This window comes from Pelobates fuscus, chromosome 2 (assembly GCF_036172605.1).
Source record: "Pelobates fuscus isolate aPelFus1 chromosome 2, aPelFus1.pri, whole genome shotgun sequence".
NCBI lineage: Eukaryota > Metazoa > Chordata > Amphibia > Anura > Pelobatidae > Pelobates > Pelobates fuscus.
The window spans coordinates 179,467,567-179,495,219 of NC_086318.1; the positions used below are offsets into that span (position 1 = coordinate 179,467,567).

At 40.2% G+C, this 27,653-nt stretch overlaps 1 protein-coding gene across 5 annotated transcripts in view; it reads left to right on the forward strand.

Annotated features, from left to right (window-relative positions):
• RIMS1 (regulating synaptic membrane exocytosis 1) overlaps positions 1-27,653 on the forward strand; it is a 453,058-nt gene that overhangs the window by 390,627 nt on the left and 34,778 nt on the right. Inside the window, exon 1 of one of the 5 annotated variants that reach the window (XM_063442988.1) lies at positions 10,898-10,931. The exons of the other annotated variants lie outside the window; for them this stretch is intronic. The gene's annotated coding sequence lies outside the window, so the exon portion shown is untranslated. Of the gene's footprint in view, positions 1-10,897; positions 10,932-27,653 lie in introns of those variants that run through there. 5 annotated transcript variants of the gene reach the window in all.

Genomic DNA, 27,653 nt, shown 5'->3' on the forward strand with positions numbered 1-27,653 from the left:
AACAGTCTATATCTTCTCTAATCCACCAATACTTAATTTGGCAGATTCATTCATCACCACCCACTCACAATTGCCTGTATCTTAAAATGCAACATCTTGACTCTGACCTGCAGAGTTGTCAATAGCGTTGTGCTTTATATATCTTCATTTGTTGGTCCAAATAATTTCACGGTCGTCTTTTGTCTATGACTTATACAAATGTTCTGCTCTCAGCACTTTCATCCACATCTAAGTCTTAGATCTTTGTCTTTACTGGACTCATCCTCAGTTAATCCTTTCCTTGGTCTCCAAAGCTTGAAAGACGCACTCAAACTCTGTAACTTGCACTATACAAATGTAATTGTGAAGGCAGTGATAGTGACTAGTTGCTTTGCATGTCTCCTCGTGTATCCATTTCATTGTATCTTCATTCAAAAACCTTGTTTGTTTCTCTTTTGTGCATTCCCTGTACATTATGTGTCTATCACTGCTTTGCTAGGCTCTAAGCTTGGTTACGCAAGATTTGACCAATATTTAGCTATATATTGAATATGTTGAATTTCTTGTAATGTTTCACTGTGTCAATGCTTGTTTAATGTTTTTATATTACATGGCACTGTTTGGCTATAAAAAAATATTATGACCAGCACTGTAACTGTAACAGCAAAACAATCCTTAAGATAAAACTAGTTTTTTCCTGAATATTCACTTAAAATTATTAATCAATTATTTAGAGAAAAATACATGTAAAGTTGCGGGGTGTTGAAATATTGTAATACTTTTTTTTTCTGTAATACTTTGTTTTACCAAAAGAAGAGCAAAGAAAACAACAGTGTTTTAGTTTACATTTAATAATAGCAATGTCACTGAGGTGAAATAACACATCCATTACTGCAGCTGTGTTGAACTGTATTGTTCAAGTCATAGACATCTGGAATGCTTTTTGTCATTCAGGGCTTGCATGCATATTACTTCCCTACAAATAATTTCAAAGCAATGTAAGATTAAATATAGACTGCAAACCACATAAACCTTCCTTTTTACTAGAGCCCTGCTTTTAACCCTGCAGAAAAACAAATCTTTCTGTCTTAATTCTAAGACAGGGCTTAATTCTACCCCTCTGCATCTTTGCAGAGAGACTGTAAAAGGCACAGACCCGTTCAAACAAACCACAGCAACCTCTTTTTTGATCAAACCGCCTTTCTGCATTCTAGTAGTCATGGAAAAGTACTACAAACATTACAGGATTTTTTTTGAAGGTAGCAGTATCAGCAATGCAATTTTGGTTATTTAATTTTTTTTTTTTTTTTTTTTTTTTTAAATTCTTTATTTTCTTTGTGCATAGTGGTAACACCCGTTTGCACTGCCACAACAGCTGGTGCAAGCAGATACATAAACATCATAAAACATTAGTATGGCATCAAAGACAGTGCACATTTTTACATTTTTGAGAGTCAAGACATACGAGTTACAAGCACTAAAATTTAGTTTGCGCATGCGAAGTTACATAGCTCAGTCTTTAAGCTGTTAAACTAATGGGACATACATTTCTTTCTTAGCTAAAACATACGACTTTAACTGGTGTTGATCTAGCTATTATAACACATCCCCTCTGTACGACACGCTGAAAGTGCTAGCGATACTTAAAGGCTATGGGTCGGGGTAGAGTAGTCTGTGTTGCCGTGGTATGTTCAATATAGGTGCTCTTCAGTTTAGAGGGAGATGCTGTGTTACCCAGTTAGTGGTGAGTCTTATCTAGGCAGTTATGTTCTTAGATTTTAGGTAAAGGGAGGAAAGGAAGGGGGAGGGGGGGCTGTCTGTTTGTGGTCTAGTTGGTATGCTAAGGTGCTCGCGAGCGGGCCTGTGAGGTTCTAATGTCTAATAGCTACCCCCAGTTCCCTAGGGTAGGTTCAGAGATAGGCTGTGTAAAGGCCACATATAGAGGATATATATTCAGGAGATTAATCAGGCAGCCTGTGGGCTTTTCCCAGAAATGGGGGTTAGCAGGCCTATGGGCCGTCGTCTAAGTGCTAGCGAGCCTGTCGGTGAAGCGAACGTTGCTTGCAATAATTTGGCGTATAGGTCGCTTGTAACACATCTTAATACGTTGTAACCTTAAGAACAATAATATTGACATTTAGAGAGCAGTCACATCAAAAGAAAGGAAAAGAAAGGGAAAAATCTTGAGAAAGTTCTTGAGAAAGTTCTTCCAGGAGGCAGGGGTGATTCTCAGCTGATCATTTTGCCCCTCTGCCGTAGCTGAGTGTCATACAGTCCCGGTTAATGTGGGTTGTGTGGGATGGGTCTCTCGAGCCCTCTCAAGCTCCGGTATCCTCAGAGGGAGCCTGCCTAGGTCTTCGTGGCACAAATGTCTTGGTGCGCTCGGGGTCCCATCTGAGTGGCTGGGTCGGATGCTCCCGGGGTGTCGGTCCAAGTATGGTCTCTCGGGGTATTCCTAGGACGTGCTGTAAGTCTTTTGCGTTCTGGAGCGAGTGGACCACAAACTTGTCTTCGCCCTTCAGGACAATGAGCGATCTGTCAAGGCGCCATCTATATTTAATGTCCTTTTGCCTGAGGAGGGCAGTGAAGGGTTTCAGCGATCCCCGCCATGCTAGCGTGCCGCCTGTGAGGTCAGCAAAGAAGGTTAGAGAGTGGCCTTCGAAATCGACCTGGGGTCTGTTTTTGAGTGCTGCTTGGAGTGCGGCCTTATCTTTGCGGTGGGTGAAGCGGACTATAAGGTCACGAGTGGCGGTGGTCGGGGCCTTAGCCGGTTTTGGGACCCTGAACACAGACTCGATGGGGATAGCCTTGGCCTGTTTTGGCGTGAGTAGCGCCGTCAGGAGTCTGCGGACATAGTGCGGCAGCTCCTCCTCCGGTACATCTTCCGGCAGCCCTCGTACCTTTATATTCGTGGCTCTGCGCTCTTCTTCGGCAGCGATGGATCGCCTGTCTTGTTCTTCGGTTTTGCGCTGTAAGGCGGTGATCTCTGCCTGCATAGCCGTGATGTGCGCGTCTCGTGCCGCAGAGGCGTCCTCCAGGGTTCCCAGCCTCCCAGTTATGCCCTGTAGCTCGGTGCGTAGGGCGGCCATATCCGCCTGTAAGGTGGTCTGGAGGCCTGCTAGCAGAGATTTAAGCACGGAGGTGGTCACCGGAGCGTTGTCCGGGTCCAGAGGCTTGGTCACCGGATTAGGTAAGCGTGCAGTAGTCGGCATGTCTTCTTCTAGGTAGAAGTCGTCAGAATAGTCGGAGTATGTGTCCGCGTTGTCGGCCATTTTGGGCCTTGCTGCCTCCCGAGCCTGTCTCCATAGGGCCCCAATGTCTTGGCCCTGTCTCGGTTGGTCAGGCTTCACTTTCTCTGTTTTGCGCCCCATATCGGTTGCGCCCTCTTTTCCCGTGTCTTTTGATATTTTGGGGGTAATATAAAGGGCTGAAAACGCCAAATATTCGCTTTTTTCGCAGGAGCTTCAGCTGCATGCGACCTCTCCGCTTTGTGGCTTGGCTCCGCCCCCCTATATACCTTTGCTGCTGGTCCGGTGAGCAGCTTTCCAGCATCGGTTATTTAATTTTTACAGCATTAAAAATAGCATGAGAAACATAATGCATTTGCTAATCTCAAAGAGTAATCACTTTATAAACCATGTTGTTTATAATGAGCACAAAAATACAAATATATGCAATTCCGATTGTAAGTTAACCCAAACATCCTATAGGGTAATTGGAAGTTATATACTGGAAAAATAAACTGTGTTTAAAATTATACTAAAATATGAAAGAGGGCTGGTAACTTAGGTTGTCATATTATCTTTGTTAAAGCTGCAAGTAAAATGCCCCATTAACCTGAAGTGGAGGGGAAGGAAAGTTATAAAAAGAACATATCTCAAAGTGAATAGTTAAAAAAACAGATCTGTTGGTGCGCTGCCCAGAGTAAAAGTTCACAAGGGGCAGCGGAGGTATTCTGCTACTCTGAGGGGTACCTGTAACTGCACTTCCCTGAATAAAGAGGATAACCCTACTACAATAACCACTTATAGAACCAAAACAGGAAACACCTGAAGTGTACCAAGGCACTTCAGGAGGGGAAGGCCGTGAATATGAAAGCAACCTTTATTGTATAACATAAGTTACATATAAACCACAAATTAAACCACAATTAAATAAGTACAATAATACCCGAGGGGGAAAAGCCGTAAAAGTTATCTACAGGGTAGCCACAGGCTGCCAAACAAGGAAGGGTAAATTAGACTCAGAGAGATCAGTGGTACCTAGGGAATACGTATGGTGATTGCTTGACAAAAAAAAAAAAGTAGTGGGGAAGAAACAAAATAAGAAAAGTCTCCCCCCTTTTACTTTAGCTGTCCAATAACAAAATGAGAAAAAATGGGGAGGCATCAGCCCCACAATCCTAGCCCCAGGCTGCCAGACAAGAAAGGGGATATTTGTCTCAGAGATCAGTGGTACCTGGGGATTACGTATGGTCATTGCTATATAATTCTGTAAAAAAGCTGGTCTAAAACCCCAGATACAACTCTTTTGAATACTATAGAGTCACCAAATAGCTTATAGGATCAAGGTAATGTGCGAAGAAAACACAATTATGTAGATAAGCCCCAAATAGGGCCAACAATCCTAATAGCAGCTAAGGGTCTTGGTGCTTGACAGAAAGGAGAGAATGGAGGGGAAGAAACAAAGTAAAAAGGTATCTCCCCCTCCCCCCCACTACCTTATACTTTAGCTGTCCAATAACAAAAAGCGAAAAAATGGTGAATCATAGGCCTCACAATCCTAGCCAAACAAACTGACCCTTTGTACCTCAGCACAGTGGGATTCCCACTAGTGCCTACCTGAACCAACTAGCCCTCAGATAACTAAAAGTGCATTTAAATTAACAAAAAAAGTGCTACCCATTGTGAGTGGTCTACACACACGTAGTGAAGTGCAAAAAAAAAAAAAAAAAAAAAGAAGTGAGATTAATCAAAATATATATGGGATTGCATGAACCAACAACAAATAAAAAGCAAAAAGTTATGTCAAAAATAAATGTAACGTTATCATACTTGTTAGAAGACCACACAGCTATGGAACTACGTAGTGAATAGTAAAGTGTTCACATAAATCAGGAACAGGGAGACATAAATAATAGTCTGGATTATCGTACAACAAATAGTACAACATTCTGTACAGTCCAGAAGTCCCCTGATTCATTGCAAATCTAGCCAGGGTTGAGATACCAAGAGTTTGCAAGAAGGCAATACAGTCAGAGGTAGATGTTAATCAATATGAGTAACCTTCTTTATCTACCACAATTGAACATGGTGATCCATAGCATTAAGGCAAAGCTTAGTCTTAGTCTCTAAAGCAGGGTCATCCAAACTGCAGCCCGTGGGCCAGATGTGGCCCGCCGGACATTGAGGTGTGGCCTATGTGAGATCTGCAGAGGTAATTGCACCTCCAACTACTGACTGCATGCATCAGTTAAACTTGATGCAGCATCGGGGACACAGAGCGTCGCAAGTAGTATAGTGTGCATAATCCCTCCTCTACCCTGCGCGTGAGGTAATGCACAAGGGCCAGAAGGAGGAAAGACAGGAGCGCATCAGGACAGCGTGAACATCAAACTAAGGATCCACAGCCCCGCTTAGGAAAACAGGGTGGTTAAGCAGGTTTACAGCCTACTCAATCACCATGTGACCAGGTCTATACCCACTGTGTGCTCCAGCCAGCCTGATACCCACAGTGTGCTCCAGCCAGATATCCTAGTGTGCTCCAGCCTGCCTAAATCAATAAAAGCACATTCTCATTTATAACGCTGCTCAAATACAAGCTGAGAGCCATGTTAAGTGATGTTAACTAGAAGTCTAAATTAAGATATGCCCTGACTGAATACAATCCTGAGTTCTGAAATATGTTCAGTTAGATACCAGTACTCTCATTAGATTTTGCAACCTTATTGTGCAGGCTTTTTTTTTTTTTATTATTCTTTATTTTTGAGTGCATAGAGAAAAAAGCAGTAACAAATGTGTTTGTCATTCCCCAACAGCATGTACTCACGATTTAACATCGGTAAACTAAGGCATGGCATAGAAAAACATTGCACTTTTTTTATAGTATGATATGAAGGCTAGTTGTGACTATAGATGGTTATAAGTTGAGAGGAGAAAATGCAAGGAGAAACTTAGTATGCAAGTTTTTGAGCTTGATACACAGGTTAAACATGTTTGATTTTATGTCTAGTGTGATGCCTGTCTGGCACAGCTGTCTCAGCACTAACAAGCTATAGGCTGCCATATGCAAGAAAATCTTAATAGATTAATCAGTGTTCCTCCAGTGTTTACATATTAGATGCATCATTTACTGTAGATAGACATGACCCTTACATGGGCTAGCCTGTTAATGACACAGATTATGTGGGTGTCTGATGCTATCCTATTCAAACAGGAGTATGCATGTAAATTGTATATTGACAGTTAAGCTAGGTCTAAGTGAGTCACTTTAATAAAATTAACATCAACTTGTGAGAGTCTGTTATGTTCAGGAGTCCTCCACCTTAAGTGTGGCTAAAATGTCTACAGTACCGGCGGGGACACATGAGGGTGCCATCCGGCTGATCGGGTCGACTCCTTTCCTCAGCCGATGCACTGTCTCCAGGGCAGGTTTCCAGCTGCGATCTGCTGTCTGTGGGAGTGTAAGGCTGTTCTGCCGCTGGGTGGCGGTCGATGGATGCAAGGACCGCAGAGTGATAGGGAGGTCGGGTCCTGTTCTGTGGCTTGAGGTCGCGTGTTTCGACGTTTGAGGGGCCTGGCACCGTTTCCCGCCTTTTTGAATGTCGACTCCGTTCCAGTCTGGAGGCTACTCTGGATTTGTGAGGGGGATTCCTCTGCAGGTTGCGCCGGGTGGCTGGGCGGATCCAGGCTGCCATCTCTCTCATCGCCAGCCTGTAAAGCTGTCTCTGGGCATTGAGCTTTATGCCCCCATCATGTTTTGTGTTTACCAATGTCATTAATGTAATGGATTTTTATGTTAACGTCACCATAAAACTTTTGTAAGGTCGATGTATTGCATTTCATGGATAATTGGTGTACTTAATATGTGTGTTTATATATGTGAGTATGATGCCTCTTATAAACATTTAACATTATGGAGTCTGTGTTAGGAAGCTGTATTCATAAAAATGCAACAAATTAGCTTCCATATACTTATAAGTAGAGTGATGTGTGTTTACATTTTTCTCTATTTGTCATTCATACTGTATTTGGTGACAAAAAATGGTATTTAGGATTATATGCTACTATTTTAGACCCTGTCCGAATTATTGCAAGATAATAAATGCCATCTAATTTCTAAAATGTTTCATTTAAAGGTTTATGTAGTAGATTATTAAATAGATTAAACATTTTAATTGTATACTTTTAAATGTTTTTTGGGTATCACCAAAAACCAATCTGCACAAAACTGCTGTTTTATTTTTATTTGTTAAAGTACTTAGCTATGCATCCCAAATAAATGCTATGCTATGTATTTATTTTAAATGAAAACCACATTGGAAGTGAGTAGACAGAGTTGGGAGTTGGGAATAGAGGAACGTGTTCAATGAAAATAAAAACAATCAATAAAATACAACCAGTCTATGGTGCTCTGTCTCCCTCTAGTGAACACTCCACCAAGTTGCCCAGCATATCCTCTAATGTACTGGTTTAAAATCCCCCTCTTTGGTGGGTTATTGCATGCATTTAGTTACCTATAATTAGAAGAGTGGCATATTCACTATGAAACTGAAATGAGGTGTGAGTTGATTCAAGAACAGTCTTAAGCTCCTGATCAGCATGATCACGAGGGATTTGGAAAGCTGTCCGTCAAAGATATGTACACAGTAGGAGAGCTCGTATTGGGAGATATTTATCAAAATGGCACTGACACTTTTCTGCCTAGATTTGGCAGTTTTGAAGAGACTTTGTAAAGAGTTACTCCATGATCCCAACCACCATGATCACTTCTGCTTTTGGAAGTGGTCATTGTGGTCTGATATTTCTGCTTGAAATGCTGCACATACAGAAATGTACTTTCGTTTGTGCCGGGCTGCCTACTTCTCTCAAATTAGTGCAAAAATGAGGTCTCTCTAAAATGTGTACAGCGAGCTGACAATAGATGTAATGAGATTTTCCATTGCAGGCAGCACCTGCAGGGTCTATTTCCCCACGCACCCTTCTTATTTATTCGTTCTTTCTTTATTCATTTATACATTCTTTAAGTTAATTTTTTTTGTAAACATCCCACTCCCACGTGCGTTCTGAGCTGGTGAGAGTGATCCAGTGAAATGCTTTTCTTTTGATTTATTGGATTGAACCTTAGAAAGAAAACAGTGGTAGAAAAAGGATCCAGGCCCTCAAAGTATCTTCAAATGTATTTATTGGGACAAGTGAGACACTACACCGTTTCGACCCCTGAAAGGGTCTTTGTCAAGCTCAACTTACAAAGAAAACAGTGACAGCAGAGTGGGTGTGGAAACTAACGTAAAGAGCTTTGCCTAGTGCTAAATACCAAATAAATGTGTTCATTTTATTTTTACTGAGTTTCAATTCTTTTAATATTTTTCCACCGCTATATATTTGGTCTTCTGCATTGGAAATTTCTGCAAAATCTGTCAGAATTTAGCATGATGAAAATGATCACTTTTTAAATCACTCCATTGTGATAAGGATAAGAGCACTTCCATTGTATCAAAGATGAAGCTGGTTGAACCTTTAGTAGACTTAGTTGCTCTGTTGTCTGTGTTGTCTGTGTTAAGCTTGGACAAAATCATAGTGCTGCTTAAAAGTCAATACTATCATTTATGGCATATGAGGAGAGGGAGGTAGAGATAACGATATATAGATATACACACTCTTCACTAGCTCTTGGTCTTAAGCGGTTTAAGGGGTCTAGAGAGCCCCTTTAATATAATTAATACTTGTTCCTCATTCTTTTAGTGTTTCCTTCAGGCAGGACAAATAAAGACTTAAGAGTTTCTAAATGTTTGCGCTTTTACTTGTCTTGGAAAATTGTGGCAGAGAACAAAGCATCAATTCTCAGATTACTGTATTACTGCAAAATAAATCATATTCTTTACTGTTAAAATGTTTAGATTGCATGTTGCATTTCATGAGAAATGTTGCAAGACCCACTATGATGGTATGCTGTTCACTGTATCCTGAAGTGTCAGGAAGACACCCGCTTGCTCTTTTGCAGGTTATGTTATGAGAGCTGGATTGAACGTCTACCAACCTTATGCATTTAAGACCCTGCGGAAAAAAAATATATATTTTTGTTATTAAGTGATTAAAAAAATAATGTAGAAAATAAGAAAAATTGAACAGTTCAAAACAATATAATTAACTATATTTCTCTTTTTTTAAATCATATTTATATTTTATGTTTTATCTTCAAAATGTTTGATATACCCCTTCAAAATGTAAATCTCTTTCATTGGTTCAGAGGGGTTATCAAACTTCTTCCACCACCCTTTACTACATAACACTGATTGTCTGTGCATGAAAGTGAGAACCATGGCTGATTTTCATTTAGATACGGAGATACAATATCTTGTAAAGATTTGAATTATGAGACAAGAGGGACAAGTGCCCACTCTTGACTTCTCCTGTGGATGTTTTTAGTACCAAACCTCTCAATTTTCAATATCTAAGGAAGCTAAGGAAAAATGTACTTGGAAAGATGGGTCTTGGTTTATTGGTATGGTTATTTGAATTTTTTTTTATTATTTATTATTCGAGTTATATAATTACAAGTTCATTCAAAGTGATCTGAATAAGAATATTTAGTTTAAAAACCTAGTCTAAACATTTAAATAGCATCTGTCTGATCTTAATATATACAATTATCTTAATATTCTGTCTATATATTGTGTTTCGTGTACCATTTCAAATTATTGTTGGGTATATATAGACATTATTTTATCTCATATGACTCTTCCTAAGGCTTAGTCAAAGTATCATTTGCTTCCATAGCTTAAAGGACCACTATAGGCACCCAGACCACTTCAGCTCAATGAAGTGGTCTGGGTGCCTGGTCCATCTAGGATTAACCCTTTCTGCTGTAAACATAGCAGTTTCAGAGAAACTGCTATGTTTACATATGGGTTAATCCAGCCTCTAGTGGCTGTCTCATTGACAGCCGCTAGAGGCGCTTCCGCGCTTCTCACTGTGATTTTCACAGTGAGAAGACGCCAGCGTCCATAGGAAAGCATTGAGAATGCTTTCCTATGGACTGGCTGAATGCGTGCGCAGTTCTTGCCGCGCATGCGCATTCAGCCGGTGACGTCAGATGAGGAGGAGAGTCCCCAGCGCCGAGGGAGCCCGGCGCTGGAGAAAGGTGAGGGTTTAAACACCTCCCTCCCCCTTCAGCCCGGCGGGAGTGGGACCCTGAGGGTGGGGGCACCCTCAGGGCATTATAGTCCCAGGAAAATGAGTTTGTTTTCCTGGCACTATAGTGGTCCTTAAATACTTTAGTTATCTATTATCTTATACTGGAGAGAAAGCTGCATATCTTGCACTGTGATATTTCAAGATTCACTCTTTTATTTTCAACAAAAATAATACAGTAACAATATAAAAAAAAAAATCTGGAAGAAAAACTATATTTTTAATGAAATCCTATACCTCATACTGTACTAATATGGTAAGTATGTGATTACAATAGCTGATGAATTATGAACTGTCATCGAGTTTAGAAGTTTTCACTTCACTCCCCAAAATGTAATCATTTGTAAAGAGAGCTGGTGTCTTAAACAAGTTGGACATTGAAGAGGGTGCCAAGCGAAGAACAAAAAAAGAAAACAGGCTTCATGCCAAAGCTCTTCAACTTGGTGGCAGGCGTACAGCATTTAAGAAGGTGACAGGATTCTGGGAATATTCTTTCCCTGGCTTTTGTTTCGGATGTAGCATTTTCATGAGCTCAAATAGGTAGGTTAATTATTGATGTTTTTTCGCCCAGTTATTTGGTATTTTTTGTACGGCTTTATAATATTTGTAATATGCATGTGTTAGCGTATATAATGTGTTTTTTTTTGGAAGAATTGTTTAATGTTTATTTTACAATATTTGTTATGCAGGACACTCATCACTTATGAAACTAAGTATAAAACAAACATTTACCATTTGTGCTTTTTTCCTTTTACATTTTCAAAACATATAGAATAAAATACCTCAATAAAATGGTAAAATGTAGTAAAAAAAAAAAAAATACGAGGTACATAGCAGATACCCATGATTATATTTTATTTTAGTCTATTTGTATGTATGTTTTGCAATGTTAATGGTACAAGTAATAATACTTGTATAAAACACATTATTAAATTGAAATCTTTACAAAGAAGTACAGAAAATGGTTCTGTGCCTATTTCTATAGTGCCAGGTAAACAAGAAACGCATTCAAAACTGCTTTCTTCGCTTTGTAAATGTGATGGAATTTAACAGTTATGTTCTTGAGAATTGTTTACATGGAAAGCATTGGCATACGACCCAACACATCAACAATAACAGGACATTACTAAATTTGGATCTTCCTCATATGGTCTCCAGAGTATACATGTTCCGAATAGATCAGAAATATTTTGGACAGTTTTTTTTTTTTTTTTTAACAAAGTGTTTCCTAGTGATGCACTAGAATGAAAATGTATTCATACAATTAAGATTTAGCTCGTCAATCGCCATCTCATTCCAAACACAACTACTAAATAGCAATTTGTAAGAAGATCTCAATGCAGTTATCATTTATTATCCAATGTACTGTCTAGTGCATAATTTGTTATATGTCATATTTTTCAGTACCATAATATCACGGGTCCTAAATTTTCGTGAAACAAAAAGTTCAATAGGCACAGTATGTAGAAGATCATTCCTGGGCAGTTTCTGAGTAGAGTCATGTTACCGTTGTAATACTGGAGTCAAATTCTATTGTTAAATGATCAGTGTGAAATGGCCTTTATGTTATACAGGATTAACTATGTATTTTACTATTCAATTAGACTATTTATGCATCTTTCTGTAACAGATAAAAAAGTTCAAATTTAAAGGGTTACTGCAAGCACCATGGATGTCCTGACCATGCATATTTGACCCCTTTCCTCCCGGAGGTCTAATTCCAACTCCAGCAGCGTTATTTAGGAGCCATTTGCCAGTCAGGCTGGCCGGTTTATGACAATTATGTGCATATTTCTATGCACAGAGGGACATTCACTGGCTATCAGATGGTGCTCTTAGCCAACAAATGAGCAAGATCCCTTTCTCACTATGCTTATAGTGGAATCACCTATACTCCTGATGAGACCCAAAGAGGAAAATGACTTCATGCTTACCATTATCAACTTTTCAATTTGATTCATCATGGCAGCAATACCAGGCCCATCATGGCTCAAGACCAGAAAAGATAAATACAATTAAATATATATATATATATATATATATACACAAAAATTAGATATTTTTATTTTTTATTTTTTTTGCCCATGGCCATTGCAATACTCACTAGGGATATGCACGAGCTAACCAGAATAAAAGGGAAAAGAATAAAAAAAAAAAAAAAAAAATATTACTCAAAACACCTTTTCAAAATTGTATTTCTTAGATGATCTGACTTTAAGCCATACATCTTAAATAAATGTGTTCTGTGAGAACCATGTTGGTACTCTTCATTTCTAGTTTGGAGATAAATTTGTAGCAGCTGCCCATGTCCATAGGCCCTTAAACATTGTAGATCCAGAATTTATTTTTGCTTCACTCGCCTTTGTAATTGCCAAAACTAATTGTCAAAACTTCCCATTAGGATATTGAAGCCAACAAGGTTATTTCTCTTTTCTTGTGACCCCTGGCAAAGAAGAACAGTCTAAAAATCTGCCTCCAAGTTCACTGCAGATACATTGCCAAGCACCTCACAACACAAGATAATACATTGGAGAGTACAGGCAATATAATATCCAGTTCATGTGAAGTTGAGACTGGGCCTAAATTCTGGTTCATTCCTTATTCTGATAGAAGACAATAAATGGTTCTTCCAATGAAAGCGCTCCTAACAGTTTCTACCCAATGTCGAAGCTACCAGAATAATAATCTTTAAAGCATCAAAGGTAAATATTCTAGAGGTTAGAATGGAGCAGATTGATATTTTGACAAGACTAGTGTTATGTCCCAGGACTGCTGCCATAAATTTGGCCACATGTGCATCTAGAGACGACCTGAAGCTGACACAATTATGAAGGAAACTGATGAGACATGCTTCTTTGTAACCTACCATGCAAAAATGTGCCAGACTCTATAATGAGCTGATGATGTTGATTTGTTTTAATGAATTTGAAACAGAATGAAAAGTACCCATTTAGAGAATCCTTTATCCCTTAAATAACTAATTTTATTCTCTTGGTCATCAGATAAAAAGACTGTGGGAATAGATGGGAAAGAGAATTTTAAGTCAATATGTCTGTCTTGATTAGATGATGTAGAGGAGGTTTCATAGAGAGGCTCAGTAACAAAGATAACCATGCCCTACTGTACTATAAATATCAAACTAGAAGAAGAAAAGGACGCCCCATCTTTTTTGTTATGCCACATACAGGATAGGACATCTGACCCATCTATCCATGAGAACTGACCCATGAGAACTTGCTGTCTGGTAAGGAAATATGCATCCACATTGAAGTGCCCTGGAAGGTGTAGGCCTGACAGATAAGAATGGGCCCATATTATCCAGGGATTTGTAATCTTCATTATTTTCCAGATGGGTCCTTTAGGCTACTGGTGAAGTGTTTTTGCTTCCTGAACCTTCATCCATTGATGTAGATCCTGAGGTGAAGTAGAGTCTTAAACACCTTTGTGAGCTGAATTATTTTAAGGATCTAGTATATATATCTTGGGCATAATTTGGATCCATATAGGCTCCCCAGCCTGACTAGTAGGTGTTTATTGTCAGGATTCTCCATTCTGTCTTCCCCTTTGAGGACAGTTGAAACAGGTTATAAACCACCACTTCATTTCTCTCTCTCACCGCAGAATTTGAAGTCAGGGCTAGATTTGGATAAGGGAAGAGCAAACACCCATGCCAAAGTTTAATGAGATACTATTTACACAATCTCCTTTCAACATATAAACTCTTCTCCATCTTTAACAATTTCTCCTGAATCAAGCAATTTCATGGTCTTGTGCACAGGTAAAGGCAGGTATTTCTTTTTCAGGCTGGACACATTTTTACTACAAGAAGGTTCTTAAACTGCTGCCTCTAGACTATATGTCTTGTTGATGGCTTCGACCAGAGCTTGCATTTTTATTTGATCGAATTATCCCTAAGGTGGTATTTCTTTCTTCTTCTGAAGCAATAAAGTCCTCCCTGAAGTAGTAATTTTGATACTTTCTTCATACAAGCTGTCCTGCTTGGTTCTTGGACACTTCTCAGCTGGTAGACTTGGAACACCTATGGAACTGTTTGGCATCTCTCTGATACTCCACCACTGTCTGCTTTATGAAAGGTAATACATCAAAATTGACTGGACCTGAAATCTGTGTCATGCTTGCCAAGTACATTTTTCCTCTCCTGCATTTTAAGCTCTTATCCATAAAAAGGACTGGGGATCTTCAAGTCAGGCTGAGGAAGATGTAAACACCGCATGTGAGTGTAGTAAAGTTGCCTTTTGTCATACCCTAATGAAAAGGTTTATCTAATACAAACATGGCTTACCTCATTACTCTAGAACTTTTAGAGCAGTGGGGACATCACTACTTTTTAAACTGGGAAACACATGTTCCTGGTTGAACAAGTATCAAACAAAGCAGTATTTCCCTGTGGTTTTTTTTTTTTTATTACCTTTACTTAACTTCTTTCTTTTAAAATATTATATAATATAGCTTAGTCGTGCATAGTACAAATGCTTGCCATTACATTATATATACCTTTAACCAGGGTTATATGCCATTCATGTATTTGTTACACCATGTATTTTTACTTGGAAATACTCAAACGTATTATAGTTGATATGTAAACCTGAATAATAATCTGTACTCAAAATTGCTGTTTTGTCATATGTTTATATAACACTTTTGTATCACATGTTTTAAATAATTGTTATTCCTTTATTTTTTTAATACAAAAATAATTGGTTTTGTAAAGGAGTAGAAGAAAAACGTATGTAAATATATAAAAGCGGTTAAGTGGCTCAAAATATTCATTATTTGTAAAAGATTTGTACAATTAATTTGTGGATGTTGGTGATTTAAATTATGAAACCTACACGTTGAGTAAAATATACAGGGTTATTCATGTAAATGAGTATTTAAGTTGAATTTAAAGTTAATTTAAAATTTAAGATCAAAATTGATGAACTGGAAATATTCTCCCAGTTCACTATGCTACCCATTCTGCTACTCAGGCCTTAAATGGACATTACAGTCACCAGAACAACTACAGCTTAATGTAATTGTTCTGGTGAGTATAATTATTCCCTTCAGGCATTTTCATGCAAACACTGTCTTTTCAGATAAAAAAATAAATATATATTCCAAGTTAGATATTTGCTGTGGATTTAGCTGTGCAGTGTATATATTGCATGCATTCCCATCTAAACATTACGTTGTCATTAGTGATGTCCCGAACGGTTCGCAGGCGAATAGTTCCTGGCGAACATAGCATGTTCGCGTTCGCCACGGACGGCGAACATATGCGATGTTCGGTCCGCCCCCTATTCGTCATCATTGAGTAAACTTTGACCCTGTACCTCACAGTCAGCAGACACATTCCAGCTAATCAGCAGCAGACCCTCCCTCCCAGACCCTCCCACCTCCTAGACAGCATACAATTTAGATTAATTCTGAAGCTGCATTCATGTTTTTTTGTATTTCTTTTTTAAAAATATTTTTGTGTTTGTGTTTATTATACATTATCCTCCAAAGCCAGTAACCTGTGTTTATTATACGTTATCCCCCCATAGCCAGTAACCTGTGTTTATTATACATTATCCCCCCATAGCCGGTAACCTGTATTTATTATACATTACCCCCCATAGCCAGTAACCTGTGTTTATTATACATTATCCTCCCATAGCCAGTAACCTGTGTTTATTATACATTATCCTCCCCATAGCCAGTAACCTGTGTTTATTATACATTATCCTCCCATAGCCAGTAACCTGTGTTTATTATACATTATCCTCCCATAGCCAGTAACCTGTGTTTATTATACATTATCCCCTCCCATAGCCAGTAACCAGTATTTATTATACATTATCCCTCCCATAGCCAGTAACCTGTGTTTATTATACATTATCCCTCCATAGCCAGTAACCTGTGTTTATTATACTTTATCCTCCCATAGCCAGTAACCTGTGTTTATTATACATTATCCTCCCCATAGCCAGTAACCTGTGTTTATTATACATTATCCCCCCATAGCCAGTAACCAGTGTTTATTATACATAATCCCTCCCATAGCCAGTAACCTGTGTTTATTATACATTATCCCTCCATAGCCAGTAGCCTGTGTTTATTATACATTATCCCCCCCCCCCCCCAAAGCCAGTAACCTGTGTTTTTCAAGCCATCCAATCACAGTGCTCTGTGTCATTTTACACAGCGTCGGAAAATTCCAAAGAACTTTCCCACGCTGTGTAAATGACACAGAGCACTGTGATTGGATGGCTTGAAATCCATCCAATCACAGTGCTCTGTGTCATTTTACACAGCGTGGGAAAATTCCAAAGAACTTTCCCACGCTGTGTAAAATGACAAAGAGCACTCTGACTGGCTTAAACCCACCAACCAGAGTGTTCTTAGCGTAATTGCAGGGCGGGACAAGGCTTTATAAGCCTTCCCCCACCCTGTGTAGCTCAGTCTGCGCGGAGCCCTCCGTGGGTGAAGATGGATTATTTTTTTGCGCTCGGGTTTTTTCTTTTTCGTCAGGTTTTTTTTGGGCGCTCAGGTTTTTTATTTTATTTTAAGTTCGTCGCGTATGATGGCTTTTTATTTGGCCTTTTTTGGGGCTGAAAAATGAAGATTTTAGAAAAAAGAAGACGTCAAATGGTAAGTTTAATATTTTTTTACAGGTTAGTTATTTTATTCCCCCCTCACTATTTTTAGGGTGAGGGGGGTAGGTAGGGGATAGTTTGATTTGGGTGGGGGGGGTGACTAGGGGCTTGGGACCCCTAGTCACCTTGATTGGGGGGGGGGGATTTTCAATTAAGGCCCCCACCCGCCGCTCAGGGGTGGGGGCCGGGGGGGACAGTAGGTCCCCCCTTATTGTTTTTTTAGTGCCCCCACCCACCGCTCAGGGGTGGGGGCCGGGGGGGAAGGATGGTAGGTCCCCCACCATTCTTATCTAGGGCCCCCACCGCTCAGGGGTGGGGGCCGGGGGGAAGGACATGCATCAACTATGTAATTTTCCATGGGAGTTTTGCCATGGAGCCCCCTCCGGCATGCCACAGTCCAGGTGTTAGTCCCCTTGAAACAACTTTTCCATCACTATTGTGGCCAGAAAGAGTCCCTGTGGGTTTTAAAATTCGCCTGCCTATTGAAGTCTATGGCGGTTCGCCCGGTTCGCCCGTTCGCGAACATTTGCGGTAATTGCGGTAGTTCGCGTTCGCCGTTCGCGAACCGAAAATTTTATGTTTGCAACATCACTAGTTGTCATGCACATGCTTCTGGTAATCAGAGACTCCCTTTAGATGGAAATGTGTTTTGAAGCACCTACCTATGTAAGTGTAATTTTTGGTTTGTGTTTTGGTTGTGTTTTTGCAAAGTTGGCATCATGTTTGAAGAGTTTTGTTGTGTTTATGACTGCCTATTCCAATACGAAGAAATTATGAATGATGAGCTTTAGTGGCTGTGTTGGATTTGGTAAGTATTAACTAAATCCATCTTATACATAACTTGTTCAGTTTGGAGAGTTTAGAAAAGACAATTCTCTACATGTTATGACAAGACTAGAGCAGAGGCAGCTGTAATGCCTTCACTCTATTAGAAAATATTTACCTTTTCCTTGTTAAATGTGGTGTTAGAATAGGGGGAGCACGGGGGTATTCACTTGTTCCCATAATTATAGGAAGACCATAAACCCAAATTTTTATAATATTAACCTACACCTTGGTGCACATTATGTGTGGAAATAGTGGAGATGATAAAAATCCAACATGGGGACCATTGATATAATATATATATATAAATATATAGTTTTCATTATTTTCAATATATAAACAATTGCTTTTATGACACATTTAGTCCAGGTATCAAGTGCTTTCATTGTGTACCTTTTGAAATGTAGTTTTCTTCTGTACAGAATGACAGCAGTGAGTCATTTTGGTCACGGAGGTCTGACATTGATTAACAATGGATTTACTGTCCATTTTACGCTGACATCCAGACTAGGCAATTCATCTGTGGAGAAATGCTATGGCACAAAAGAGATTATATCTTGAAACAGAACTTTATTACTCTCTAAGCCAATTTGAAAACAAAGCACACAGAGCCGAAAGCCGAGCTGATGTTATTTGTCGGCCGGTGGCTCTTTGTGTTCTTTCAGTTTGTGAAATAGAACTGAGCAGTTATTGCAATACACCTAAAGGAATCCGTCATACAAATCATTTTATTTCACTTGATAATAAAAAAAAAAACTTTCAGCAGTTTATGTCAATGCTGAAATTGTGCCAGTGTCTAAATACTAGTCCATGACGTAACTCACACACCAACAGTTCAGTTCATTAGGTAGTGTAGCTATTCATGCTGCTTCTGAATTTATTTTTGCTTGGAAGTCAGATTAAAGAGGAAAACTTCTCTGGAGTTAACACTGCTAAATAAAACAATGAAACCCACCTATAACCTGTGCTAACCTTTTGTGAATGAGATGACTCTGGTTTCTTTCTGTTAAAGATTTAGCAGATTACATCCAGTCCATCCATGATCCAGTTCAGAAAGGCAAACATTGCCATTGAGTAGGGGGTATGGAAACATTGTTTCATGTAATTTCCCTGTATGTTTTCATTATGCTGACTCCCAGGTTCAAAGTACAGAGTTTATAACAATGACTGAACTGATGGGGAGTTAAATTGAAAGTACCCATTTCAGGATAAATAGGCGGTGGATTTCTAAATTTTTTAATTTTATTTTTCACACCTCACAAATACATGATTGTTAATTATAGGAATTAGTGATCATAATATTAAAAATACTGGTGACAGTTCCCAGTTGTAGATCTGTAATATTTACTATCACAACTCGCAGACTGGCTTAACAGAACCCCAGAACGCCAGTGGATTTATTTCTCTAGGATATAAATAAGCATGACCCTAAAAAAATAACAAACATTTGCCCGTCAATTATGGCTACAAACAGTGACTTTGCCTCTATAATATTAATTATTAATAATATTTATAAAGTGCCAACAAATTCCGCAGCTCTGTACAATGGGTGGACTAACAGACGAGTGTTTATAACCAGAAGATTTGGAAGCACAGGAGGGGTTAGGGGCCCTGCTCAATTAGCTTACATGCTATAGAGTGGGGTATAGTGACACAAAAGGTTAGGGTAGGAAAACGGGTTGCTAGAAAAATTAATAGTTAACAGAATAGGGAGAGAAGGCTATTACCAGTTTAATTGATATGCTTTTCTAAAAAAGTTAGTTTTCAGTTATTTTTTTTAAGGAGTGGAGAGTGGGTCTTATGGAGCAGGGAAGGGAGAACCACAGGAACAATGCAGCCGCAGAGCAATCTGGAGGTGAGCATCAGAAGTGAGAGTACAACACAGATAAAAAATGCCGCCCTGAATGCCCCTGCAGATGCCTTGTGAGCCTCGTGTCATGGGGCTCCCAAGGGCTGGCTGTCATGTCATGGGGACCCAAAGGGGGGGGGGAGAACCATGCTTATTGGGCCGGCGGTGAGGGAGCACTGATCTCTGTGTCCTTCTTGCTCTGTAACCTTGTGCGCCCTTTGTTGATACCAACGGCATTACTCTGGCCCCGGCATCACTAAACATTGTGATGAAGCTCCATCGCTTCCTCCATTTCACAACCACCCTACTGTCAGCAGCCACAGCTGCCAAACTGGATCCTAGGGAAAGTCTAGACTTAAATTAAAATAACACAATATATATTTGTGAGTGTATGAGAAAATGTGTGTGTGGCGAAACCAACCTCGCCACTGGGCCCTGGAGAAGCCTGTTTGCTAGCCTCCTACCTGCTGACTATGGCCCCTGGGTTATTTGGGGCATATTGTACTGTATATCGCTGCTACTGGCCCTTTTAACAGCATCTATGGACATATTGGGACTTTTGGGACTACTGTCCCTTTAAGACTGTGATACATATTCTAGTATATTGCCTGTAATATTATATGTGTATTTGTGTGTTAAGTTTATCCTAGGTGATTTGTATGCAGCATTCCCCGGATTATTCGGTAGAATCATTCAAATGAAACAAGGGAATGAAACTACCGAACAACCAGACCACCCTGTGTAAAGTGTGCCTTCAATTACCGTTTGCAACAATGTTGCAAACGGGTAATTACCTATTCGCGCAGTGTGGTCTTTGTCCTCTGGGTGGCCGCCATTCGGGATACGAACACGTGGCGGCGGCCATCTTAAACTGCCGAACAGCGGTGTTTTGCCGTCGAGTGTCTGGAACCGAAATCGGACACTTGACTAGGCAACCACCGCTGAGACCTCCAGACTCCTAATACTTCGTGGGGAAACTACCGAACGGCCTGCCGTTCGGTAGAAAGAACCCCACGAACTAGGGGATTCATCCGAATCCCCGTCAGGCCACTTAACAGCAATACTTCACCCGTTTGTATTCGCCTGTTTGTGACCGACCGCAGGGCCAAAATGCATGGAACTGTTTTCGGATACTTTACCCATGCGGTCGGTCCAAACTTTAAAGCCCCATAACTCCCGAACGCTTTATCCGAATGACTTGAATTTTGAATATGTTGTCCCCCTGAATAAGGGCTATCCAGCGATGCTGGATTTAAAGGTGTACCCCCGGTTTTTGGGGTACATCCAGGAATTGGGGAAAAGTGTGTACCGGATAATTGAGTTTAATGTTATCTGAGGGGAGGGGATGTGTGGGCTGAACCATGTATGTGATTGGTTATTTTATGCCTCCCCCTGGGTGTGGCCTGTATGTGGATTAGTGTAATAAAAGCCAGGCTGGATGAGCCAGTCCAGAGTTCCTGTTTTACCCTCAAAGTGATGTGTCGTCTCATTATTGGGGGAAGGATTTAATGTATGCTGTTCCAGTTGACTGCTAGGAGTACAAGCCTATTCGTATGGTTCCTATTCAATGGTCTACAGCATTCATACGCTTGGGAGCATTTAAAGGTTTCTCGGATTCGGTGATTATGGTGTCTGCCAGAGTGCTTGGAGTCCTCAGGAAGCGCTAGGAGCATCCATTAACGGAGGTACCAAGTCGGGGTGCCAGGTGATCCGTTACAGTGTGTGAGTGAATCAGTATCAGTGTGTGTGTCTGTCATTGAATGTGTCTGTCTGTCAGTGAGTGTGTGTCTGTCTGTCAGTGAATGTGTGTATGTATCTCAGTGAATGTGTCTGTGTGTCAGAGAGTGTGTGTCTCTGTTAGTGAATGTGTGTGTGTGTCTCAGTGAGTGTGTGTGATTCTGTCAGTGAATGTGCCTGTGAATCTACGTGTGTGTGTCTGTCTGTCTGTCAGAGAGCGTGTCTGCTAGCGAATGTGTGTGTGTCTGCTAGTGAATGTGTGTGCGAGTATGTCAGTGAATGTGTATGTGTCTGTCAGTGTGTGTCTGTCGGTGTTTGTCAGAGTGTTAAATCAGTGCGAATGTGTGTGTGTTTCTGTGAGTGCATGTGTCAAATCAGTGAGTGTGTGTATGTCAGTGTGTGTGTATCTGAGAGTGTGTACATGTCAGTGAGTGGGTGGGTCAATGTGTTTCTGTCAATGAAAGTGTGTGTTGGTTAAACAGTGTGTGTTCCAATGACTGTGTATCTGTCAGCAAATGGCAGTACATGCATCAGTGAGGGTGTGTGTCTGTCAGTCAAAGTGTTTGTTGGTCTTAAACACGAAGACTTGCAGCCTTGAAAGGAATGGGTGGAACAAATTTAGATTAGGGGGGTGCCTGAGTTTAGTCATGCCATAGATTTTTTTAAATATAATTATATTTGTAATATACAGCATGAATAAAGTATTTACAAATCTGAACTGGAATGCACCTTTACTGTAATATAACATACTTTTATGTTTTTTATTGACTTTAAACTAAAGTATACTTGTGTATATATGCATGCTCTTGTAAAAATAAACAGAAACAGGGTTTTTCACTCAAATGCCCTGTACTGAGTGGGTGAAGCCATTTGGTGCTGTACAGGTCTATTCAGAATGCAAAATCCACACATTGTTCAAACTATTTATCAATATCTGGATTTGCAGAGCCAGCTCCAAATTAACCTGCATTTCGTGTGGATTTCAGCTCTAATTTGCCCTAAGAGTTGAAATGTTAAATATGAACAATGAAGTTTAAGAGAGCAGCATGTCAACTGTAGCTTGAGCTAATTTAGTTACAGGTTGTTAGTGATGTAAGAATTAAATCTCATCATACTGTTTTGTAGTCCGCTGATCTGAAGGGAATAAAGAGAGAGCAATCAACCAAACAAGAGTGCAGTTTTGTGAACACAGAACCTGTATATCTAATTCCCTTTATTTTAGCACACATCTCAAAGTAGAATTTCAGACTTTGCAATAAATATGTTGTAGTGGTATTTGTTAGTTAAAGAGACATTATACTCACCAGAACCACTACAGCTTAATGTAGTGGTTCTCGTGTTTATAGCCTGCCCCTGTAAATGATGCCTTTTTAGAGAAGAGGCAGTGTTCACATTGCTGCCTAGTAACACCTCTGGTGGCAGTCACTCAGACGCGCCCTAAATCAGTGCTGCACACAGTGTTGTTCATCATCTCCACGCTTTAGATGGAGACGCTGAATGCTCCCCATAGAAATGCTTTGATTTAATACATCTCAATGAGGAGATGCTAATTAGCACAGTGAAGCATTTGCCATAGATACGCAATAGCCTCCCAATACTTTCTTATGGGAAATCATTGAATTGGCTGAGACAGGGCCGGCACAACCGCTAGGCGAATTAGACAGTCTCCTAAGGCACACCCACCCGGGGAGGGGAACACAGTGTGCGAGTGATCAGCAGGAGGGGAGAGCACTGCACATGATTTTCTGTATCCTCTACCCAATCTGACAGGAAGTGCTCAAAGAGAGCACTGAACAGCTTCATGTCAGAACAGTTAGAGGAAACAAAATATCCTCAGCCGCAGATCATAGTCCACAGCATGACCATGCTACAAGAGTGAGGTGAGCTAGTACAGGAAGCGAGAGAACACACATTGGGGTTAAGAGGCACACAGAGGGCTGAGGTGGAGGAAGAGGCAATTAGAGGGATGAGGGGGAGGGATGCAAACAAAGGGCTTACGTGTGGAAGAGGCACACTAATGGCCTTAGGGGGAAAAAAGAGACACACAGAGGGGTTGGTGAAGGGACAAAAAGATGGTCAGAGGGCTGTGCGGGGACAAAGAGACAAAAAGGGTCTGGGGAGAAAGAGACACAAAGTGGCTGGGGAAGAAAGAGACAAATAAGGGTCTGGGGAGAAAGACACAGAGGGGCTGTGGGGGAAAAGAGACACAAAAAGACTGGGGGAGAAAGAGACATGGAATGTGTTGGGGGAGACACACACAGAGGGGCTGGGGAAGGGAAAAAGAGACACACAAAGGAGTTGGGGGAGAAATAGAGCCAGGTAAAAAAAGAGACACACAAAGTACGGAATTTTTGTTTTGGGGAGTATCCAAGTAGTTGGTCTTTCCTAGGGCGCAAAACAATCTTGCACCAGCCCCTAGGCTGAGATCAATAAGACCACAGCAACACCGGCACGGCGAGGGAGAAAGGTAAATTGAACACAAGTTCATAGAGATGTGTTCCAGTAACCTAAACAGCCACTCCAGCACTCTATGTTTGTATTCATAACACTATAGTGTTCCTTTAAACATAGTTTATATAACAATAAGTAGTAATGCAAAGAAATGTTTGTCAGTTTCATGAGAAGATGTTGAATTGGTTGCAGATAGCTATAAACACATGACCAAGTTATTGTTATTGTCATGAGATCAAAATGTTTGCTAAATGCCCCATTGGGTAAAGTTAATTTTAATATATTATGCAATGCAGCAACCAGATGTCAAAGAGAATAAAAAAAAAAAAAAACCTGCTCTATACACAATAGTGCTGATTTAGAGTTTTATGCCAACATTTCCCCAAAATGCAGTGTGAATATGCAAATAAATGTAGGAAGAGTGTTTTTTCATTTGACTGAAAATATTAAATAAATTGTTCCAGTTGTTGAAACAAAATAATCTTTAATTTCAAGGGTTACTCCATGCACCAGGTCCACTTCATGTGTGTGAACTAGTGAGGGTGTACGTACCCAGCATGTGCAGTGTTTTAATATGATACATTTCATGTGCTGAGATGCTTAATGTTGCTGCTGGAAGTGTAACTCCATTTCCATCAGCATCATTAGCCAGCATGGAAAGAGAGTTACAGGCTGGTTAATGTTAATTCTGTGCATACAGTTGCAAGAAAAAGTATGTGAACCCTTTGGAATGATATGGATTTCTGCACAAATTGGTCATAAAATGTGACCTGATCATCATCTAAGTCACAACAATAGACAATCACAGTCTGCTTAAAACTAATAACACACAAAGAATGAAATGTTGCCATGTTTTTATTGAACACACCATGTAAACATTCACAGTGCAGGTGGAAAAAGTATGTGAGCCCTTGGATTTAATAACTGGTTGAACCTCCTTTGGCAGCAATAACTCAACCAAACGTTTCCTGTAGTTGCAGATCAGACATGCACAACGGTCAGGAGTAATTCTTGACCATTCCTCTTTACAGAACTGTTTCAGTTCAGCAATATTCTTGGGATGTCTGGTGTGAATCGCTTTCTTGAGGTCATGCCACAGCATCTCAATCGGGTTGAGGTCAGGACTCTGACTGCGCCACTTCAGAAGGCGTATTTTCCTTCTGTTTAAGCCATTCTGTTGTTGATTTACTTCTATGCTTTGGGTCATTGTCCTGTTGCAACACCCATCTTCTGTTGAGCTTCAGCTGGTAGACAGATAGCCTTAAGTTCTCAGTGAAAAATGTCTTGATAAACTTGGGAATTCATTTTTCCTTCGATGATAGCAATCCGTCCAGGCCCTGAAGCAGCAAAGCAGCCCCAAACCATGATGCCCCCACCACCATCCTTCACAGTTGGGATGAGGTTTTGATGTTGGTGTGCTGTGCCTCTTTTTCGCCACACATAGTGTTGTGTGTTTCTTCCAAACAACTCAACGTTGGTTTCATCTGTCCACGGAATATTTTGCCAGTACTGCTGTGGAACATCCAGGTATTCTTGTGCAAACTGTAAACTTGCAGCAATGTTTTGTTTGGACAGCAGTGGCTTCCTCTGTGGTATCCTCCCATGAAATCCATTCTTGTTTAGTGTTTTACTTGTTGTAGATTCGCTAACAGGGATGTTAGCATTTGCCAGTGACTTTTGTAAGTCCTTAGCTGACACTCTAGGATTCTTCTTCACCTCATTGAGCAGTCTGCGCTGTGCTCTTGCAGTCATCTTTACAGGACGGCCACTCCTAGGGAGAGTAGCAGCAGTGCTGAACTTTCTCAATTTATAGACAATTTGTCTTACCATGGACTGATGAACAGCAAGGCTTTTGGAGATACTTTTATAACCCTTTCCAGCTTTATGCAAGTCAACAATTCTTAATCGTAGGTCTTCTGAGAGCTCTTTTGTGCGAGGCATCATTCACATCAGGCAATGCTTCTTGTGAAAAGCAAAACCAGAACTGGTGTGTGTTTTTTATAGGGCAGGGCAGCTGTAACCAACACCTCCAATCTCATCTCATTGATTCCAGTTGGCTGACATCTCACTCCAATTAGCTCTTGGAGATGTCATTAGTCTAGGGGTTCACATACTTTTTTCCACCTACACTGTGAATGTTTACAAGGTGTGTTCAATAAAAACATGGCAACATTTCATTCTTTGTGTGTTATTAGCGTAAGCAGACTGTGATTGTCTATTGTTGTGACTTAGATGATGATCAGATCACATTTTATGACCAATTTGTGCAGAAATCCATATCATTCCAAAGTGTTCACATACTTTTTCTTGCAAATGTATTCTATCCATACGCATTAATTTATTGTCTGAGACCACTTAGCTGACAATATTTACATCTAGTTTCTATAGCTCTACAAAATTTGTATGTGACTACTAGAGCATTGAGAGGGGTTCGACACCCAGAAAAACCTAGGTAAGAGACAAACCTTTTGCCCTTATACTGTGGAATAGCGCCAGGTACTCCTCACATAAATACGACTACAGTGACCTTAGTGGTTATGATCTTTGTTATCATCATAACAAAATCATCTCAAATAACTATTTACGGATAGTTTAACTCCAAAATTGTGAAGAACATCTGGTCTGCCCCCTGGTTTGCAGAAGCCGCATACTAGGTGCCACTGATAGACTAGACTAATTACCTGACACTCTCAGACTATCACTAACTTCCAATTCACAAAACTGTGTTACAGAGTTATGGAGATAAGGTTGTTATGGTGGTGCATGGAGTGTTCCTTTAATGAAGCCCTTGCAATCTCACTGTCCAGTTTTATACTGTTTAGGAGTCTATGCAGCCTTAACCACAATTCTCTGGCTGTGACCCACACAGCCTTCATGAACAAATGGTTTCATTTTTTACAGTGCAGTTTGTTTACTCTAGAAGCGCCCATCTCTTCTGTAATTTATTACTAGTATAGTTTTTTAAATAATGCCAAGTTACAGCGCTTTACAATATTATAAATAGGGAAATATAACAATAAATCACTTACAATATGTTACAGGAATAATTGGTTGATGTGTACCCTGCTCAAATGAGCTTACAATCGAGTTGAATATTAATCACGCGTAGGAGGCCGACACAGGTTCTTGCACGCAATTAAAATTAGACTATTTTTTTCAGGAAGTTTGTAGTGAGGCACATAAAGGAAAGATGTGGCTAGAGCTGCATACATTTTAGCTTAATGAAGCAGGTATAGTGTATAGATTATGCAACTACAGTCTCACTGCTCAATTCTCTGCCATTTAGGTAAAGGTAAATCCCTTTGTTTAAACAGTGTGAAGGAATACGCCATCACCGTTCGGCTATTTGCACTCCCTGCTATTAACTTCCCTTAGTTATTCATTTCTTTTTCATGGCCATTCGTTAACTTTTTTAGTTTTACCGAACGGAGAACACGCTTGGACTAATTAGAACATGGGACACTGTGTAGCAATACGAAAACCGCATACTAATTGAATGCTCCTAGGTGACCGCCATTTCATGCATACGAATACACGTGGTGAGAACAATGGGTGGCGGCCTGTTTTCAGCAATGCACTCGCACGAACCCCGGTCTAGGTGGAACTCCCCTACATTCTATTTCCCAGCAATTTAGACGAACACCGTTCGGGAGTTTGAAACAGACTAAGCATTCTGCAATAACCATCTCTATTTTACCTATTGCGGTTTTTGTATGACTCTTCGCGAACAGAGACCAGCTCTTGCTACAATACCTCTGG